The 23,195-nt window shown below is 37.8% G+C and overlaps 1 long non-coding RNA gene across 1 annotated transcript in view; it reads right to left on the reverse strand.

Annotated features, from left to right (window-relative positions):
- The window catches only part of LOC308627977, a 36,186-nt gene that overhangs the window by 12,046 nt on the left and 945 nt on the right, over window positions 1–23,195 (reverse strand). The window lies entirely within an intron of this gene.

A 23,195-nucleotide genomic window follows, 5' to 3' on the forward strand; every position in this document is an offset into this window, starting at 1 on the left:
CATACTCTTCTCCATAGTGGCTGTATCAATTAACATTCCCACCAACAGTGCAAGAGGGTTCCCTTTTCTCCACACCCTCTCCAGCATTTGTTGTTTGTAGATTTTCTGGTGATGCCTATTCTAACTGGTGTGAGGTGATACGTCATTGTAGTCTTGATTTGCATTTCTCTAATAATTAGTGATGTTGAGCAGCTTTTCATGTGCTTCTTGGCTATCTGTATGTCTTCTTTGGAGAAAACTCTATTTAGGTCTTCTGCCCATTTTTGGATTGTGTTGTTTGTTTTTCTAATATTGAGCTGCATGAGCTGTTTCTATATTTTGGAGATTAATCCTTTGTCAGTTGATTTGTTTGCAAAAATTTTCTCCCATTCTGAGGGTTGTCTTTTAATCTTTTTTATGGTTTCCTTTGCTATGCAAAAGCTTTGAAGTTTCATTAGGTCCCATTTGTTTATTTTTATTTCCATTTCTCTAGGAGGTGGATCAAAAAATATCTTGCTGTGATTTATGTCAAAGAGTGTTCTTCCTATGTTTCCCTCTAAGAGTTTTATAGTGTCTGGTCTTACATTTAGGTCTCGAATCCATTTTGAGTTTATTTTTGTGTATGGTGATAGGGAGTGTTCTAATTTTATTCTTTTACATGTAGCGGTCTAGTTTTCCCAGCACCACTTATTGAAGAGACTGTCTTTTCTCCATCGTATATCCTTGCCTCCTTTGTCATAGATTAGTTGACCATAGGTGTGTGGGTTTATCTCTGGGCTTTCTATCTTATTCCATTGAACTATATTTCTGTTTTTGTGCCAGTAGCATATAGTCTTGATTACTGTAGCTTTGTAGTATAGTCTGAGGTCAGGGAGTCTGATCCCTCCAGCTCCGTTTTTTCCCCTCAAGACTGCTTTGGCTATTTGGGGTCTTTTTTGTCTCCATATAAATTTTAAGATTTTTTGTTCTAGTTCGGTAAAAAATGCCATTGGTAATTTCATAGGGATTGCATTGAATCTGTACATTGCTTTGGGTAGTATAGTCATTTTCACAATATTGATTCTTCCAATCCAAAAACATGGTATATCTCTCCATATGTTTGTTTCATCTTTAATTTCTTTCATCAGTGTCTTATAGTTTTCTGCATAAAGGTCTTTTGTCTCCCTAGGTAGGTTTATTTCTAGGTATTTTATTCTTTTTGTGGCAATGGTAAATGGGAGCGTTTCCTTAATTTCTCTTTCAGATTTTTCATCTTTAGTGTATAGGAATGCAAGAGACTTCTGGGCATTAATTTTGTATCCTGCTACTTTACCAAGTTCATTGATTAGCTCTAGTAGTTTACTGGTGGCATCTTTAGATTCTCTATGTATAGTATCATGTCATCTGCAAACAGTGACAGTTTTACTTCTTCTTTTCCAATTTCTATTCCTTTTATTTCTTTTTCTTCTCTGACTGCCATGGCTAGGACTTCCAAAACTATGTTGAATAATAGTGGGGAGAGTGGACATCCTTGTCTCATCATTCCTGATCTTAGAAGAAATGCTTTCAGTTTTTCACCATTGAGAATGATGTTTGCTGTGGGTTTGTCGTATATGGCCTTTATAATGTTGAGGTAGGTTCCCTCTATGCCCACTTTCTGGAGAGTTTTTATCCTAAATGGGTGTTGAATTTTGTCAAAAGCTTTTTCTGCATCTATTGAGATGATCATATGGTTTTTATTCTTCAATTTGTTAATATGGTGTATCACATTGATTGATCTGTGTATATTGAAGAATCCTTGCATCTTTGGGATAAATCCCACTTGATCATGGTGTATGATCCTCTTAATGTGTCATTGGATTCTGTTTGCTAGTATTTTGTTGAGGATTTTTGCATCTATATTCATCAGAGATATTGGTCTGTAATTTTCTTTTTTTGTAGTATCTTTGTCTGGTTTTGGTATCAGGGTGATGGTGGCCTCATAAAATGAGTTTGGGAGTGTTCCTTCCTCTGCAATTTTTTGGAAGAATTTGAGAAGGATGGGTGTTAGCTCTTCTCTAAATGTTTGATAGAATTCACCTGTGAAGCCATCTGGTCCTGGACTTTTTTTTTGTTGGAAGATTTAAAATCACAGTTTCAATTTCATTTTTTGTGATTGGTCTGTTCATATTTTCTATTTCTTCCTGGTTCTGTCTTGGAAGGTTATACCTTTCTAAGAATTTGTTCATTTCTTCCAGGTTGTCCATTTTATTGGCATAGAGTTGCTTGTAGTAGTCTCTTAGGATGCTTTGTATTTCTGCGCTGTCTCTTGTAACTTCTTTTTCATTTCCAATTTTATTGAGTCCTCTCCCTCTTTTTCTTGATGAATCTGGTTAATGGTTTATCAATTTTGTTTATCTTCTCAAAGAACCAGTTTTAAGTTTTATTGATCTTTGCTATTGTTTTTTGTTTGTCATTTATTTCTGCTCTGGTCTTTATGATTTCTCTCCCTCTGCTAACTTTGGGTTTTGTTTGTTCTTCTTTCTCTAGTTCCTTTAGGTGTAAGGTTAGATTGTTTATTTGAGATTTTTCTTGTTTCTTGAGGTAGGCTTGTATAGCTATAAACGTCCGTCTTAGAACTGCTTTTGCTGCATCCCATAGGTTTTCAATTGTCGTGTTTTCATTGTCATTTGTCTCTAGGTATTTTTTGATTTCCTCTTTGATTTCTTCAGTGATTTCTTGGTTATTTAGTAACGTATTGTTTAGCCTCCATGTGTCTGTGTTTTTTATGTTTTTTTCCCTGGAATTCATTTCTAATCTCATAGCATTGTGGTCAGAAAAGATGCTTGATATGATTTCAATTTTCTTAAATTTACTGAGGCTTGATGTGTGACCCATGGTGTAATCTATTCTGGAGAATGTTCCGTGCGCACTTGAGAAGAAAGTGTAATCTGCTGTTTTCGGATGGAATGTCCTATAAATATCAATTAAATCTATCTGTTCTATTGTGCCATTTAAAACTTGTGTTTCCTTATTAATTTTCTGTTTGGATGATCTGTCCATTGGTGTAAGTGAGTTGTTAAAGTCCCCCACTATTTTTGTGTTACTGTTGATTTCCTCTTTTATAGCTGTTAGCAGTTGCCTTATGTATTGTGGTGCTCCTATGTTGGGTACATACATATTTATAATTGTTATATCTTCTTCTTGGTTTGATCCCTTGATCATTATGCAGTGTCCTTCCTTGTCTCTTGTAACATTCTTTATTTTAAAGTCTATTTTATCAATTATGAGTATTGCTACTCCAGATTTCTTTTGATTTCCATTTGCATGGAATATCTTTTTCCATCCCCTCATTTTCACTCTGTATGTGTCCCTAGGTCTGAAGTGGGTCTCTTGTAGACAGCATATATATGGGTCTTGTTTTTGTATACATGCAGCAAGCCTGTGTCTTTTGGTTGGAGCATTTAATCCTTTCAGGTTTAAGGTAATTATCAATATGTATGTTCCTATGACCATTTTCTTAATTGTTTTGGGTTTGGTTTTGTAGGTCCTTTTCTTGTGTTTCCCACTTAGAGAAGTTCCTTTATCATTTGTTGTAGAGCTGGTTTGGTGGTGCTGAATTCTCTTACCTTTTGCTTGTTTGTAAAGCTTTTGATTTCTCCATCGAATCTGAATGAGATCCTTGCTGGGTAGAGTAATGTTGGTTGTAGGTTCTTCCCTTTCATCACTTTAAGTATATCATGCCACTCCCTTCTGGCTTGTAGAGTTTCTGCTGAGAAATCAGCTGTTTACCTTATGGGAGTTCCCTTGTATGTTATTTGTCATTTTTCCCTTTCTGCTTTCAACAATTTTTCTTTGTCTTTAATTTTTGCCAATTTGATTACTATGTGTCTTGGCGTGTTTCTCCTTGGGTTTATCCTGTATGGGATTCTGTGCTTCCTGGACTTGGGTGGCTATTTCCTTTCCCATGTTAGGGAAGTTTTCGACTATAATCTCTTCAAATATTTTCTGAAGTCCTTTCTCTCTCTCTTCTCCTTCTGGGACTGCTATAATGAGAATGTTGTTGCATTTAATGTTGTCCCAGAGGTCTCTTAGGCTGTCTTCATTTCTTTTCATCCTTTTTTCTTTATTCTATTCTGTAGCAGTGAATTCCACCATACTGTCTTCCAGGTCACTTATCCATTCTTCTGCCTCAGTTATTCTGCTATTGATTCCGTCTAGTGTAGTTTTCATTTCAGTTATTGTATTGTTCATCTTTGTTTGTTTGTTCTTTAATTCTTCTAGATATTTGTTAAATGTGTCTTGCGTCTTCTCGATCTTTGCCTCTGTTCTTTTTCTGAGGTTCTGGATCATCTTCACTATCATTATTCTGAATTCTTTTTCTGGAAGCTTGCCTATCTCCACTTCATTTAGTTGTTTTTCTGGGGCTTTATCTTGTTCCTTCATCTGGTACATAGCCCTGTGCCTTTTCATCTTGTCTATCTTTCTGTGAATGTGGTTTTTGTTCCACAGGTTGCAGGATTGTAGTTCTTCTTGCTTCTGCTGTCTGCCCTCTGGTGGATGAGGCTATCTAAGAGGCAAGTTTCCTGATGAGAGGGACTGGTGCTGGGTAGAGCTGACTGTTTCTCTGGTGAGCAGAGCTCAGTAAACCTTTAATCCACTTGACTACTGATGGGTGGGGCTGAGTTCCCTCCCTGTTGGTTGTTTGGCCTGAGGTAACCCAACACTGGAGCCTACCTGGGCTCTTTGGTGGGGCTAATGGCAGACTCTGGGAGGGCTCATGCCAAGGAGTACTTCCCAGAACTTCTGCTGCCAGTGTCCTTGTTCTCACGGTGAGACACAGCCACCCCCCGCTTCTGCAGGGGACCCTCCAACACTAGCAGGTAGGTCTGGTTCAGTCTCCCCTGGGGTCACTGCTCCTTCCCCTGAGTCCCGATGCACACAGTACTTTGTGTGTGCCCTCCAAGAGTGGAGTCTCTGTTTCCCACAGTCCTGTCAAAGTCCTGCAATCAAATCCCGCTAGGCTTCAAAGTCTGATTCTCTAGGAATTCCTCCTCCCATTGCCAGACCTCCAGGTTGGGAAGCCAGACGTGGGGCTCAGAACCTTCACTCCAGTTGGTGGACTTCTGTGGAATAAGTGTTCTCCAGTTTGCGAGTCACCCACCCAGCAGTTATGGGATTTGATTTTACTGTGATTGTGCCCCTCCTACCGTCTCATTGTGGCTTCTCCTTTGTCTTTGGATGTGGGTACCTTTTTTGGTGAGTTTCAGTGTCTTCCTGTTTATGACTGTCCAGCTGCTAGTTGTGATTCCAGTGTTCTTGCAAGAGGGAGTGAGAGCACACACGTCCTTCTACTCTGCCATCTTGAAACAATCTCTCTACCTCAACTTTTTTTGAAAATATTGGGTTGAAAAAGGTGCCACTAAGGAAAGGAATAGCAATGATATGTTAAATTTTGGTAAGACCTTTTTTATATATTTCCCAGAAACTGAGGAAGTGAATGGCTCTAATGACTGGGTAATAAATTTCTGCAAGTGGTAGTTTTTATTTTTATTTTTTGCCTTTCATAGAATTTTAAAAGGATCAATCAAGTTAAAGTTGATATATTGTTAAAAGTAATTTTTGAGACTAGATCCCTTTGTTTTTGTGTGTCTTTGTTTGTTTGTTTGGCTTATATTTCAGTCATGCAAAGAAATAAGTGATGTTGCCAAAAGAAGACTTCTTCAAGTCCCTTCCGTGTATGTATTGAACAAGTTTTCCCAGTGCTTACATCTATAAAAATAAAAAAATAGACATAGAATTGATGGAATTAATGAACTAAATTGTTAAATGCCCCATTCATCTTGTAAAGAAATGCATTTCCTGTAAATTGGTGCAGTCACTGTGGAGAACAGTATGGAGGTCCCTTAAAACACTAAAAGTACAGTTACCATATGATCTAGCAATCCCCGTCTGAGGCATATATCAGAAAAGATGAAAACTCTAATTTGAAAAGATACATGCACCCCACTGTTCGCAGCAGCACTATTTATAATAGCCAAGACTTGGAAGCAACCTAAGTGTCCATCCACAGATTAATGGATAAAGAAGATGTGGTATATATGTACAATGGAATATTATTCAGCCATAAAAAGAATGAAATAATGCCACCTGCAGCAACGTGGATGGACCTAGAGATTATCATACTAAGTGAAATAAGTCAGATGGAGAAAGACAAATATCATATGATATCACATATGGGGAATTTAAAAAATGATACAAATGAACTTATTTACAAAACAGAAACAGACTCAGACACAGAAAACAAACTTAGGTTACTAAAGGGGAAAGGTTGGGGGGGAGGGATAAATTAGGAGTTCGCGGTTAACAGATAAAAACAACTACATATAAAATAGATAAACAAGGGCCTACTGTATAACACAGGGAACTATATTCAATATCTTGTGATAACTTATGGAAAAGAATCTGAAAAAGAATATATATAGGGCTTCCCTGGTGGTGCAGTGGTTAAGAATCTGCCTGCCATTGCAAGGGACATGGGTTTGAGCCCTGGCCTCGGAAGATTACACATGCCACAGGGCAACTAAGCCCGTGCACCACAACTACTGAGCCTGAGCTCTAAAGCCCGCAAGCCACAACTACTGAGCCCATGTGCCACAACTACTGAAGCCTGTGTGCCTAGAGCCCATGCTCCGCAACAAGAGAAGCCACGAGAATGAGAAGCTTGCACACCACAACGAAGAGTAGCCCCCGCTCACCAGAACTAAAGAAAGTTCGTGCACAGCAATGAAGACCCAACACAGCCAAAAATAAATAAATAAAAATTTAAAAGTATATATATATATATACAGCAAATTGATTCATCATATATATACATATATGAATCACTTTGCTGTACACCTGAAACTAACACAACATTGTAAATCAACTATACTTCAATTTTACGATATTCATTCCCAATATATTTTTACTTTTTGTCAGTTTATCAAAATTGTGTTATTATTTAAGTTGTTTTAATTAATTGTATAAAGCTAATAATTGTCAACCAGAAGAAATTTTTTAAACACTTAGAGACTTATAGGAAATTAAAAACTAAAAGTCAATTTTGTAGTGTAGAAATAAAATGATCCAATCAATGAAAGAAAATCCAAGCATATCATTATATTACTTTAGGATGAACTTCTGTGGGGAAATTAGAAATATGTGTTCTAGAAGAAAAAAGAACAGTGTGAAATTCCTAGCTGTTGGAGAAGAATTTAAGTATTTTTAAATGGATGATGGTATTTATATTTAATCAAATATATGGTATTTAGTCTCCATTCCATACACTGAAAAGAGTGATGGAACACTTTTATTTTTAAATGAAAGTATTTATGAGATGCCATAAATTATATCCTTTGCAATTATTTAGACTTATGATGAAAATTTTTATATGTCAACTTTAAAACATATGAGGGAATATGGGGTTTTAAAAAATGAACTTAGTGTTTATGTCAGTGAAAACATTTGAAGGCCACTGTAATAATTCCCAAGTAATGCATGACATTTCACAGATGCTCCCAGCTGAAAGACTGTTGTTGAGTTCTACCGTGGTCTAATCTCTGCCCTCTTGTTAAACAAAATCCACCAGGACTATTTGGAAAATATTTGCCAAGAAGCACTTAAACTCTGAAGTTTCTAATGAATTGAGGTCACTGCTGCCTTCGGTAGTTTATTTAACAGTCATGACCCTGGGCTTCCCTGGTGGCGCAGTGGTTCAGAATCTGCCTGCCAATGCAGGGGACACGGGTTTGGTCCCTGGTCTGGGAAGATCTCACATGCCGCGGAGCAACTAAGCCCATGCGCCACAACTACTGAACCTGCGCTCTGGAACCCGTGAGCCACAACTTCTGAGCCTGCATGTCACAACTACTGAAGCCAACGCACCTACAGCCCATGCTCCTCAACAAGAGAAGCCACCGCAATGAGAAGCCCGCACGACAACCAAGAGTAGCCCCTGCTCGCCACAACTAGAGATAGCCTGCACGCAGCAACGAAGACCCAATGCAGCCAAAAATAAATATAAGTAAATAAGTAAATTAAAAAAAAAAAAAGAAGAAGCTCATGGGCAAGAATGTTAATTTTGAATGCCCAGAGTTTCAACTGTAAACAGAAATGAGTAAATAAAATATCATTCACAATTTTTAAAAAAGAATACATGGGGCTTCCCTGGTGGCGCAGTGGTTAAGAATCTGCCTGCCAATGCAGGGTACACGGGTTCGATCCCAGGTCTGGGAAGATCCCGCATGCCGCGGGGCAACTAAGCCCATGCACCACAACTACTGGGCCTGCGCTCTAGACCCCGTGGGCCACAACTACTGAAGCCCATGGGCTTAGAGCCCAGGCTCTGCAACAAGAGAAGCCATCGCAGTGAGAAGCCCATGCACTGCAATGAAAAACCCAACACAGCGCCCCCCAAAAAAAATTTAATTAAAAAAAAAAAAGAATACATGATTCACTAAGGTTGGGACAGGGACATTTCGGGAACCCCAATTTATATTTTATGTCAATTATAGCAAGTACATCTTAGTTCAATACTTTAATGTGTCAATTTCAGTGAATACAACAGATTTCCAAAAGGAAATGGCTGAGTCCCAGTTTAAGAAGGCATCTGGCTACGTGTCTATTAGCTTCTCCTGACAACCCATTAAAATTCCTTAAATGACTTAGGAAAAGATTAAGACTGTTAACAACAGGTGGATAAGGTAAAGGGCATCTGTAAGGAAACTAAAACACAGAATATAAAACTACATTAGAAGCAAGAAAAAGCTGAATGGTATGGAGGGCAAACTTTAGAAGCTTCCTTAGAAAATGGAGGAAATGAACAAAAGATATGAGAATGAAGAGAGATGAGATCATAGACTCAAAGGGCAGAGAATGGAGATCTGACGGCTACACAGTTGTGTCAGAGAAAATATGAGACTTTAGGGGCACAAACTCACAAAGGCAAGAGAAAAAGTACAGGGGGACAATAGCACTAAACTTTTGGAAAAGGGAGAACAAATAAGAATGGTAAATATTTAGCAGACCAGAGAAGGGTGCATCCAAAGCCACAGTGGAGAAAGCCGAAAACAAACCCAACATATACCACTGAGTCGTCAAAAGGCTCAGGAATTTGTTGCAAAAGGTACCTATGAAAGAACTGGCTGAACTTTTAAGAAGCAGTTTGATTCCCTCGCCCACAATGAATGGCCAGGTGACTATCCCCTCCAGCCCTGGTAAAAGACTGGAGGTTTGTCTCTGAAAAGCGTAAAACATAGAGCAAGGCTGAGAGCCAGAGTATAGCAACGAAGCTGAGAAGATTAGGGGATGGTTGCACGCTGCATGCTGGCTCCCCTAGGTTTCTTCCTTAACTGGGTCCTCCAACGCAGGTGACCAGGTCTTTGCCCTCCAGGCAGGATATTAGTATCTTCTCTGGGAAAATCTGACCAGCCTAGTTCTGAGGACTTTAGAAATTCACCTGCCCTTTGGCTTATAGTCAACAAATCCTATCTAAGCACTCAGTTTCCAATCAGTTTTTCAAATTCTCAGTCTTAAATATGAATACACAACCAAGGATTATCAAATGTTAAGGAATGCCTTGAATATTAAATAAAGAGACCAAGTCAACCAAATAAAATGTAAAGGGCAACTTTTTTTTTGATGTGGACCATTCCTTAAATGTGTTTATTGAATTTGCTACAATATTGCTTCTGTTTCATGTTTTGGTTTTTTTGGTTACGAGACAGGTGGGATCCTAGCTCCCCGACCAGGGATCGAACCTGCACTCACTGCACTGGAAGGCAAAGTCTTAACCACTGGAAGTGGTCAACCACTGGAAGTGCCCGGGAAGTCCCATAAAAGACAATTTGAAGGAAGCAGACTATGTAAGGAAAAGAAAACTTTAAAAAAATAATTAATCCACTAGGAGATATTATGTTCATGAAATAAGAACAAGATCATATAAAAATATAGAGAACAAAAAAGCTCTTAAAATTAAAAATATGATAAATATCTCAAATATTTAGTGGCAGAGTTGGAAGACAGAGGTGAGAAAATACTCCAGAAAGTAAACTCAAACCAAAAATACAAAAAAAGAAAAGAAAAAAGAAAAAAAAATTAACACAAAGAGATGGAAAATAGAAGAGAAAATTTAGGAGGAGAAAACAGAGGGTTAATGTTACCAATGAAGTAATTTAAGAAAATTTTCCAGAACTGAACGATATGTATTTCCAGACTAATACTAAGGACAAATAGAATATCTTGTAAGGAGAGAGAGAGAGAGAGAGACGCACATACAAAGAATCAGTTACCAGAATGGGTTTATACTGCCCAAGTACAAACCTGAAAGCTAGAGGAAGAGCAATATCTTAAAAATTATGGAAAAAAATTATTTCTGTCTTAGAATTTCATACTAGTCAAATAATCAGTCAACTATCAGAGTAGAATAGTAGCAAGTCAGACATGGTAATTGTCCGAATATTTACCTCTGTGCAGTGTTCTAGAGAAGGTACTGGAGGTATGCTCCATAGAAATGAGAGGATTAACCAGGAGGAAGACATGGGATACAGAAAAGAAAGGCTCAAATACTGGAGGAAGGCAAAGGGAATTCCTAAGATGATGGTGAAGGGAGATCGTAGGATGTTAACTGCACATCAGGTCCAGAAGGAAACTGGGCCAAATTGAAGCAGGTCAGAAGGTTCCTAGAAAGGAAGATGAAATTGATAGAATACCTAATGTAAATAAACATCTTGACAGCTGGTTAAGAGTTTATAGTTGAATTAGTAAAAAGGAAAAGCTGAGCAAATGAAAAAAGAGGACAATTATTAACTCCAGGAAAAAAAAAGTTATGTGAGGAAAGAAATAATCATACCACATAGCTCATCTGTGAATAGTGTTTACTTATTAATAATAATATAAACACTGACTATTAATCTAACCAAAATTATGATATAGTTATACTGGAAGATGGACATGGGAAGGGTAATTAAACTTGGAGGATGCTGGAGAAAAAAGAAAGCAAAGTTCTTTCCGTACCATAGTGAAAAATCAATAGATTAGGACAAAAAGTAAAAAATCTAGAAGTAGCAATAAAGACATATTGTTTACACACAAAGAGTTAAAAAACAAAATAATCAGCCAAGAGAGGTGAAAATAATTAATTCCTGGAAGGGAGAAATAGAGTAGGGGGTAGGAGACTGCTGTTTTTCACAACAAACTAGAAGGAACTTGTTGACTCTTTAAACTCTGTCATATATAACTTTGATATAAATGAAAACTTAAAAAGAAAATTAAAGCAAATAATCAAAAATTATATTTTAACATATAATAGAAGACAACTTCCATTGTATTCTATTATATGAGGTAAAGAAACACCCAAATCTGCAGGCATAATTAAAATAAACTATTACCTCTGTGCAGTGTTCTAGAGAAGGTACTAGAGGTATGTGAGTTCTGAATTTTAAGGATAAAGAATCCTACACTAAAATTTACTGCAAAGGAACAAAAACAGGGATGGTATTAGACTTTTCCTCAACAATACAAATTAGAGGACAATGGAGAAATTTCCAAAGATTTGAGGGGAAAAAATTGTGTCCAGCAGCTACATGTAAAAGAATGAAATTAGAACACTTCCTAACACCATACAGAAAAATAAACTCAAAATGGATTAAAGATCTAAATAAGGCCAGACACTATAAAATTCTTAGAGGAAAACTTAGGCAAACACTCTATGACATAAATCACAGAAAGATCCTTTTTGACCCACCTCCTAGAGAAATGGAAATAAAAACAAAAATAAACACATGGGACCTAATGAAGCTTAAAACCTTTTGCACAGCAAAGGAAAACATAAATAAGACAAAAAGACAACCCTCAGAATGGGAGAAAATATTTGTAAACGAAGCAACTGACAAAGGATTCATCTCCAAAATATATAAGCAGCTCATGCAGCTCAATATCAAGAAAACAAACGACCCAATCCAAAAACGGGCAGAAGACCTAAATAGACATTTCTCCAAAGAAGACATACAGATTGCCAACAAACACGTGAAAGGATGCTCAACGTCACTAATCATTAGAGAAATGTAAATCAAAACTACAATGAGGTATCACCTCACACCGGTCAGAATGGCCATCATCAAAAAATCTACAAACAATAAATGCTGGAGAGAGTGTGGAGAAAGGGAACCCTCTTGCACTGTTGGTGGGAATGTTAATTGATACAGCCACTATGGAGAACAGTATGGAGATTCCTTAAAAAACTAAAAATAGAACTACCATACAGCCCAGCAATCCCACTACTGGGCATACACCCTGAGAAAACCATAATTTAAAAAGAGTCATGTACCACAATGTTCATTGCAGCTCTATTTCCAATAGCCAGGACATGGAAGCAACCTAAGTGTCCATCGACAGATGAATGGATAAAGAAGATGTGGCACATATATACAATGGAATATTACTCAGCCATAAAAAGAAACGAAATTGAGTTATTTGTAGTGAGGTGGACGGACCTAGAGACTGTCATACAGAGTGAAGTAAGTCAGAAAGAGAAAAACAAATACTGTATGCTAACACATATATATGGAATCTTAAAAAAAAAGGTTCTGATGAACCTAGGGGCAGGACAGGAATAAAGATACAGACATAGAGAATGGACTTGAGGACCCAGGGAGGGGGAAGGGTAAGCTGGGATGAAGTGAGAGAGTGGCACGGACACATATACACTACCAAATGTAAAACGGATAGCTAGTGGGAAGCAGCTGCATAGCACGGGGAGATCAGCTCGGTGCTTTGTTTCCACCTAGAGGGGTGGGATAGGGAGGGTGGGAGGGAGATGCAAGAAGGAGAGGATATGGAGATATATGTATACATATAGCTGATTCACTTTGTTATACAGCAGAAACTAACACACCATTGTAAAGCAATTATACTCCAATAAAGATGTTAAAAAAAATTGTGTCCAGGAATTCCATAGGAAACCAGGGTACCTTCTCTATCATTTTTAAAAGCAACAGAAGACATTCACAGATAATCTTTAAAAGCATATCAGCCTCATATCTCTATCTGAGAGATGACAAAAAAACCCTCAAAGATCATGTTATAAAAGAACTCTCTGGTGGTATTAAAATAAGGTGAACAAAGAATTTCATCAGTGTATTTTTACAATTGTGGTTTCAAAACAATTCAACTGTGAAAAATTATTGAAAGACGAAACAATAATTTCATAATAGTAGCAACTAACATGAAGTGTTAGTCTCTGGTCTAGCTGCTTTACACGAATTACCTCATTTACCCCTCAGAACAGCCCATTGATGGTAGATACCATAATTATGTCTATTTTACAGATGAAGAAACTGAAGCACAGGGGAGTTTAGTAATTTGCCTAAAGTCACACAACTAGTGTACTTGCTATTTAACTATGTCTCTATGCTGTGACCCTGAGATTGGAACTCTGCTAATATTTCCTAGACTTCCTTGCGAACTGGCTCCCTGTGTCTGCTAATAAGAGGCACTGGAAGAAAACTGTAGGGAGAGAGTAGGAAAGAAGGCTTGTGCTTTCTGTTTTCTAGTACTGTCAGTATTGTCCCACCATCAGCAGCAGACAGTTGGCTCTAGCTCCCAACTTCTTTGGGCACTCCTAGCATGAATCTTGCTTTGCCCCTCAGAGGAATCTTTAGCAGGGGTGGGACAGGGAACCCTCTCCTCCTCTGAAATCCAAGCACCAGCTGCAGAGAGCCTCCCCTTAAAGATCTGAGCACCGGGGCTTCCCTGGTGGCGCAGTGGTTGGGAGTCCGCCTGCCGATGCAGGGGACACAGGTCCGTGCCCCGGTCCGGGAAGATCCCACATGCCATGGCCGCTGAGCCTGCGCATCCGGAGCCTGTGCTCCGCAACGGGAGAGGCCACAACAGTGAGAGACCCGCGTATCGGAAAAAAAAAAAAGATCTGAGCACCAAACCTACAGGGCCTCTCCTCTGAGCTCCTAGGTTCTAGAAACTTGATTTCTTCCTTTTGTTCTCACAGTCCTAAAGCTTCTTCCTGCAGTTACTAATCTCTGGTTACCTTAGCTTCTTGTTTTTTCCTTTTAGTCTTCCAACACCTGCGTAACCAATTCCCTGTATTTAATATCTTCTGTTTGAAACACTTAAGTGTGTTTCTGTTTTTCTAATTGGACCTTGACTTATACAGTTAGTAAATGACAGGGCTGGGATTCAGATCCAGTAGCCTGACTCCAGAGCTCATACTCTTAACTGCTATTCATATTATTCTAAGTGCTTAAAAACAAAACAAAAATAAGACAAAAAAGTAAACTTGACTTTAAATAACCCTTGGGACAAAAAGGGACCAAAAATTGTAAAATGTAATTGGAGTATTTAGGTCTTAAATAAATAATGATTAGAGAAAAGTTAAAACCCTGTGACACAAAAAAGCTATATTTATTGAGAGTGAAGCTCTTAGCTTTAAATGGTTTTATTTTTAAACAAGAAAGAAAAAAGCAAACACACCAAATATTTGTCTAAATAATTAGAAACATAAGAAAATAAACCAAGGTAGGGAATTCCCTGCCTGGCAGTCCAGTGGTTAAGACTCGGTGCTTTTACTGCCATGGGCCTGGGTTCGATCCCTGGTTGGGGAACTAAGATCCCAAAAGCCACATGGTGCAGAAAATAAAATAAAATAAAATAAACCAAGGTAAAGCCAAAGGGAAAACAAAATATAAACAAAAGTAGAAAATATGCAAGTCTCATGTCTACTTTTGCTGATCATTTTACCATTTTTTAAAATCCTCAGTGCCTGGCAGACCTCAGGGATCCTTGCACATAGTGGAAAAAGTCGGTTTTAATGCAATATGTTCTCCATCAACTAAAACTATTCACACACACATACATAGGTAATATACATGCATACTGAAAATGACAGGGATGATATCCATCTAACTGTTGTAGGGTTTACTTATGAGTAATGAGATCAATTATTTTTATTCTTCTTCCTTCTGCTTTTCTTCTTCCTGCTTTTCTATGTTTCCAAATTTTACAAAATTATGCATTATTGTAACTAGAAAAAAAGTTTTTAAAATAACCTTTCATCAAAAAAATTTTAAGTCCTTTGTTATAAAGCAGAAACTAACACACCACTGTAAACCAATTATACGCCAATAAAGATGTTTAAAAAATTTTTTTAAAGGCCTAAGATCAAATTGGGGAAAAGTGTTTTCCATTTATGTGACAAGGGTTGTTTTTTTAAAAAATTAATTTATTATTTATTTATTTATTTTTTGGCTGCATTGGATCTTCATTGCTGCACGTGGGCTTTCTATAGTTGCTGTGAGCGGGGGCTACTCTTCGTTGCGGTACGCGGGCTTCTCATTGCCGTGGCTTCTCTTGGTGAGGAGCACGGGCTCTAGGCACGTGAGCTTCAGTAGTTGCGGCACGCAGGCTCAGTAGTTGTGGTCTATGGGCTCTAGAGCACAGGCTCAGTAGTTGTGGCACACAGGCTTAATTGCTCCGTGGCATGTGGGATCTTCCTGGACCAGGGATCGAACCCGTGTCCCCTGCATTGGCAGGTGGATTCTCAACCACTGCACCACCAGGGAAGCCCAAGGGGTTTTAATTAATGTCATTAATATATAAAGACCTGCACATCTAATCTAAAGTAGTCACTCAGACAATTTCTATCATATCACTCTAGTCTAATTATATTACGGTATTTACCATTATGCAACATTTTGCTTGACTTGTTTGCTCATTTACTGTGTTTTCCTTACCCTGACCCTAACGTAGGCTCTCTTACAAGGAGAAACCTTGTTTATCTTGTTCCACATCAAATTGCCTATTCCTAGAACAGTGCCTATTACATGCGAGGAGCTCAGTATATACCAACTGAATAAATAAAAGAGTACTTTCAATCAATTCTTAAAAATGAATGCTCCAACAGAAAAACTGTATAACAATGTGATTTTAAAGTGAAGAAATATACATATCCAATAAGTTTTAGACTATAAACTCTGCAAGGAAAGGAATATGTCTACCTATTTATCATTATATTTCCAGTTCCTAACACAGTTTTGACACGAAATAGATACTTAATAAAACAATCAATGAATAAATGAATGAACATAATGTTAAAGAAAAAAATTTCATGACACTTGTCAAAGACAGTAAAGAAGACTTTATTCAGGAGGGACTATTGCGGTGAGGATTTGGTGGTAGGGAAGAGAGACCAAGCTCAAATCCAAATCCAATCAGTATAAGTAGAGATCTATAGCCAAAGAGCAGGGTGGATGGAAAATTACTAAGAGGAAACATCAAGGCTAGGGGGATTCTTGCTGGTCAGACTCAACAGGATTCTTGCCTTAAGGCAGCCCAAGGTGATAAGATATTGAGAGTGAAGGATAAGGAATTTGACCAGATTTCCAGAGTGATCATCTATCAGGGGTGAGGGATTTTCACTAAACTGGCCCAGCAGAATTCTTGCTAAAACTGGACTAACTGGGCCAAGGACCGAGCCCAAGGTCAAAGTCTGGTCAAAAAGAGGACTCAGAGGAGCTGATTCAAGTTTGGTCAGCTTGAGAGCCTTTCTCAATGAAAGTCTTTGAAAAATGTTCACTAACTTAAACAATGACAATTAAAGCGACAAGCACCATTTCCACTTATCAAAATGTAATAGAGGGGACTTCCCTGGCGGTGCAGTGGTTAAGAATCCACCTGCCAATGCAGGGGACCCGGGTTTGAGCCCCGGTCTGGGAAGATCCCACATGCTGCAGAGCAACTAAGCCCTGTGCGCCACAACTACTGAGCCTGTGCTCTAGAGCCCACAAGCCACAGCTACTGAAGCCCGCGCGCCTAGAAGCCTGTGCTCCACAACAGGAGAAGCCACCGCAATGAGAAGCCCACACACCACAAGGAAGAGTAGCCCCCTGCTCGCCACAACTAGAGAAAGCCCATGTGCAGCAAAGAAGACCCAATGCAGCCAAAAATAAATTAATTAATTAACTTTAAAAAACGTAATAAATCTCTCTCTCTCTTTTTTTTTTTTTTAAAGACAGGTCACTGGTAGAGAGTGACTGGGGGCTATTTTATTGTATTTTATTTGCTTATTTATTTTGGCCATGCTGTGTGGCATGAGGGATCTTAGCTCCCTGACCAGGGATTAAACCCATGCTCCCTGCATTGGGAGTGCAGAGTCTTAACCATTGGACCACCAGGGAAGTCCTAGATTTCTCTTTAAACTGTACAAACTCAGTGTTCACAAGGGTATGGAAATACTTAGGATTTAACGTCTTCTTTTAAGACCAAAACCTTCCTGAGTTGCAAGGAGTATATCTATTTTGTTCATTGTAATAAACTTTCAAAGGCGTAGCCCATGGTGGGCGCTTTAACATTTGTTAACTGAATCACTGAGTGGGGAGCAAATCAGTATTAACTTTCCTAGAGGGTATTTTGGCTCTATAGCTGTAAAAACATTCATACCTTTTGACCTAGTTATTCCATTAAAAAAATCATAGCCTTAGGAAAAAAGTCAAAGAAGCACAAATAAGGATATTCATTCTAATCATATACAGTAAGTCCCCTGCATACAAACCTTCAAGTTGTGAACTTTCAAAGATGCAAACATGCAGTCCATCAACATCAGGCATGAATGAAATTGCAGCCTGCCCTCTATCACCTATTGCTGACGATCCTTCAGCTCTACCATCTCCCACCTCCTCTCCCTCTTCCAGTCAGTAACTCTTCTTGCCTCTTCACTTGATGCCAGCCCCTGTAGGCCAGCTGTTGTACTGTACTACTCTACTTTTTAAGGTACAGTAGTACAGTACAGTACAGTAGATTAAAAATGTTTTCTTTAATTTTTGTGTTTGTTTGTTTTTTATGTATTATTTGTGTGAAAAGTATTATAAACCTATTACAGTACAGTACTACATAGCCAATTGTGTTAGTTGGGTGCCTAGGCTTTGTTGGACTTAATGAACAAATTGGACTTACGTACGTGCTCTCAGAATGGAACTCATTCATATGTAGGGGACTTACTGTATGTATAACAGTAAAATTTTAAAATAAAACAATACAGTATTCAAAGAATGGATTATTAAGAGCAGCCATTAAAAATAATGCTTCTGAAAGACATGTAATGAAATGGGAAACTATTAAATGAAAAAAAAAGTACCAAATATGTATTGTGATCCAATATGGTAAAAAACAAAATGAAACAAAACAATTTATATATGGAAAAATGCTAAAAAGAAATTGATCAAAATGTCAATAGCACAAATAAATGGAAAGATATTCCATGCTCATGGATTGGAAGAATTAATATTATTAAAATGTCCATACTGCCCAAAGCAATATACAGATTCAGTGCAATCCCTATCAAAATTCCAATGGCATATTTCACAGAAACAGAACAAAAAAATCCTAAAATTTGTATGGAACCATAAAAGACCCTGAATAGGCAAAACAATCTTAAGAAAGACGAACAAAGCTGGAGGCATTATGCTCCTTGATTTTTGAACTCTATTACAAAGCTATAATAATTAAAACAGTATGGTATTGGAATACATACACATATATCAATGAAATAGAATACAGGGCCCAGAAATAAACGCATGCATATATGAAAAGGAGCCAAGAACATACAATGGGGAAAGAACAATCTTTTCAATAAAGTGTCGGGAAAATGGACAGACACTTGCAAAAGAATGAAACTGGACCCCTATCTTATACCATATACAAAAATCATCTCAAAATGGATTAAAGATTTGAAAGTAAGACCTGAAATCTTAAGACTCCTAGAAGAAAACATAAGCTACTTGACATAGGTCTTGGCCATGATTTTTTTTGAATCTGACTCCAAAAGCAAAAGCAACAAAAGCAAAAATAGACAAGTGGGGCTACATTAAACTAAAAAGCTTCTGTACAGCAAAGGAAACCATCAACAAAACAAAAATGCAACATACTGAATGGGAGAAAATATTTTCAAATCATATATCTAATAAGGGGCTAATATCCAAAAATATAAAGAACTCATATGACTCAATAGCATAAAACAAACAATCTGATTAAAAAATGGGCAAAAGATATGAAGATGTATTTTTCCAAAGACATATGGGTGGCCAATAGGTACATGAAAAGATGTTCTACACCATCAACCATCAGGGAAAGGCAAGTCAAAACCACAATGAGATATCACCTTACACCTGTTAAAATTGTTATTATCAAAAAGACTAGAAATAACAAGTGTTGGTGAGGATGTGGAGAAAAGGGTATCTTTGTGCACTGTTGGCAGGAATGTAAATTGGCATAGCCACTATGGAAAACAGAAGGAGTTTCCTCAAAAAAATAAAAAATAAGACTACCATATGATCCAGCAATTCCACTTCCTGGTATTTATCTGTAGAAAATGAAAACACTAATTTGAAAAGATATATGTACCTCCCTGTTCATTGTAACATTATTTACAATAGCCAAGATATATTAACAACCTAAGTGTTCACTGATGGATAAATGGATAAAGAAACTGTGGTATATATACACAATGGAATATTATTCAGCCATAAAAAAGGGAAATCTTGCCACATGTGACAATATGAATGGACCTCAAGGGCATTATGCTAAGGGAAATAAGTCAGAGAAAGACAAATACCATGTGATCTCTGTTATACATATATGTATATATCTCTTAGCTGCAGAGAACAGATTGGTGATTTCCAAAGGTTGGGGTGGGTGAGGGGGCATGGTGGGAGAAACAGGTGAACTGTTTTCTTCTTGTTGTTGCTTAAATAAATTGAGTTTTAATAAAAGATGAGGACTGAGAGCTGCCTATTGGACATATTAATGTGGAGAATTGTTGGAGACAGCAAGAATGGACAATCGTACTGAGGTGTTTTTGCAGGAAAGAGGTACAGAAAAATGGGGTAGGTGCTGGAGAAGGATGAAAATTCAAGGTAAATTGATGTTTAACTAATGACATCAAAATGAACTGCAGGAGAAGGTGGAAATATGAGAGACCTAGAATGTTTCACCTGCCTTTCATGTTATCCAAGAGGACTGAATATCCTATACACTTTATTCATCCATTGAGATTTACTGGTATCTAACTTGGACTTACAGGTCTAGCAACATTTTTGATGAAGGAATTCTGCTAAGAGAACATTTCTATGGTTATTCAGACTATTAGAATTCAATCTAATTAGGACCCTGATAAGAAGCATTGAATATGTTTCAGCAATTTTGTTTGATTTTTCATTAAATTACTAATTCATTTGTTCAAAGTATTTATTAAGCACTCACTACGTATGTGTGAGTCAGTTGCTAAGGACAGAAAGATGAATGTGGTGTAATCCTGAAGGGATAAACATGTAAACAAGTAACAACAGTACAAATTGATATGGGCTATAAATGGTATAGTCGTCCCTCAGGATCCGAGGGGGATTTGTTCCAGGACCCTTCTCAGATACCAAAATCTGCTGATGCTCAAGTCCCTTACATAAAATGGCGCAGTATTTGCACATAACTTATGCACAAGAGATGATACTTTAAATCATCTCTAAATTATTATAAAACCTAATACAATGTAAATGCTATGTAAATAGTTACTGGCCAAGGTAAATTCAAGTTTTGCTTTTTGGAACTTTCTGGAATTTTTTTTTCTGAATATTTTCATTCTGTACTTGGTTTAATCCTCAGATGTGCAACCGTCAGATACAGAGGGCCAACTGTACATTCAAAGTGCTGTAGTAACAGTAAATAGCAGAACACAGCAGAAGGGGTAGTTGAAAGATTTATAGGGCAACTAAAAGGAGAAAGGGGATTTAGAATTAAAATAGGGCATTGGACTGGAAAATGTTGAGAGGTCCTTGAAAATTTGAGCTTCATGAAAACAGTGAATGCAAAAAAAAAAGGCAATAGCAATTATCTCTGAGTGATTTTTATTCTGAGTTGACTTCTTCATACTTTCAATGATTATATAATTACTTTTCTAACCAGAAAACAAAACAAAACCAAAAAAATCCAAGAAATCTTTTTAAAGAAAAGAAATGGTTGTTACTATGTCCCTTCTGCTAAACGGGCTCTCAAACTTGTAAATGCATCAGAATCACCTGGATGGTTGGTGAAAAGAGATTGCCACCTCTGCCCCTCCCTCCTATTCAACAGATCTAGGTGGGGCCTGACAACTTGCATTTCTAATAAGTTCCACTGGACTACAAGATTGCAATATAGAATGGCTATATGGTACAGTGAAAATGACTGGGTTTTGAGGTCAGGTTGTGATTCTGGTTCTGCCCTTTGCAGGCTGTGTGTAGCAAGAGTTGACATACTTTAACCACACTCAGCCTGTTTCCACATTGATAAAATAAAAGTAACACACGCCTCATAAGTGTATTGTGAAGGCTGAATGATATGATTAAATATCCAATGCAGTGCAGGCCTTAGTTAAGGTCCTTAAATAATGTTGGTCCCCTTCCCTTTGATTTCCTCTATGGATGAACCACACATTTGCCATAACTGGGTTTACTGTGACATGGTTTAGTCACATCACAGGTCAAATCATTTCCTCCAAACCTAACAAACCATGCACATCCCTCTGCTACTAACAAAATCTTCATTGTTCATTTATAAAATTGGGGATAATAGTATAATAGTGTCTACTTTGCACAGGCGCATCCACGAGGGTTAAACAAGATACCATGTTAAGTGCCTAAGTCAGTAATTGGCATGTGGAAGATGTATAGTAATTTTCCTTTCCCTTTCCCTTTAATTGGATATTTCTCCATAGTATCTCCTTGACCAAGTTCAAAATGGTCTAGAATAACTCAAAACAACTTTTCCACCCTAATCAGATTGTTTTCTGTGTCACATTTAATTTGAAGTCAATTATTTGGTTTATTTAAATACTGGTAAGGATAGACTATATAAACTATTGTACTGGATGTTCAAGGAGATAAGTAGAAGACTGTTACCTGATTCTGAGTAGTTGGTTGAGGTGACAATACACTTGAAAAGCTGCAAGGCCAGGTAGGACAAACCATACAGAAATAAGTGTGGTAGGAGTTTTGAGATTACAGTGGTTGATGTGATTATTTTACACTAAGATCTAGAGAATTACTGAGTTGTAAGAGAGCTATGGCTTTATGGCTGAGAAAACAGGTCCTGAGAGCTAAGTGGTCTAGAGGCACAGCTATGGAGTGGCAGGGGTTTCCTGTCTCCCAGTCCTGTGCTGCTTATAGATATGTTTCTTACTTTCAGTAGGCAGTTTGGTATAGCTAGTTAAGCACTGGGTTCTGAAGCTAAAATGCTTGGATTTGAGTCCTGGTTTTTCCAGTTACTATCTGTGTGACTTTGGGCAAGTCACTTAACTCTATGCTTCAGTTCCTCCATCTATAAAGTGAAAATAATAATAGTACCTTATTTCACAGGGTTGTTGTGAGGATTCACTAACTTAATATATGTAAAGCGTTAAAAACTGTAGTGTTGACATTATAACTGCCATTAGTCTCTAAGAGAATGGAAGACAAGAAGTCCAGTCTTCTGTTTTTTCCTTCTTTTTCTTCTTCTTTTTAAAACTTCCTCCCTCAGATTCTGATCAAAGCATCTACATGAGTGCTCAATAAATACATGTTAGCTACGTTAATCTTATAGGATAAAAACACATTTTTATATCTCAGAAGTAAGACTTGGGATTTGTATAAGTCAGGCCTAGTCTGGTAACAGGAAAGTCTAGAAAAGTAAAAACTGAGATAGCAACAGATTCCAGGATCCAACAGGGCTTCTTTAAAAAAGCCAGGCAAGGGACTTCCCTGGTGGCGCAGTGGTTAAGAATCCACGGGTTCGATCCCTGGTCCAGGAAGAGCCCACATGCCGAGACGCAGCTAAACCCATCTGCCACAACTACTTAGCCTGCGCTCTAGAGCCTGTGTGCTGCAACTACTGAAGCCCACGCGCCTAGAGCCTGTGCTCTGCAACAAGAGAAGCCACCACAATGAAAAGCCCGCGCACCGCAGCGAAGAGTAGCCCCCGCTCCCCACAACTAGAGGAAGCCCATGCGCAGCAACGAAGACCCAGTGCAGCCAAAAAAATAAAAGAAATTAAAAAAAGAAAATAAAAAAGCCAGGCAAGATCGATAGATGCAGAGAAAAATGGAGGTCAATGAATCTAATCTCAAATATGCTTTCCCACCTATTTTAAGATCTATTCCAAACTTCCTTGGAGAAAATCTAGACTTTTAAGGAAAGTGCAGAGAA

This window comes from Mesoplodon bidens, assembly GCF_964165515.1.
Source record: "Mesoplodon bidens genome assembly, chromosome: 14".
Taxonomy (NCBI): domain Eukaryota; kingdom Metazoa; phylum Chordata; class Mammalia; order Artiodactyla; family Ziphiidae; genus Mesoplodon; species Mesoplodon bidens.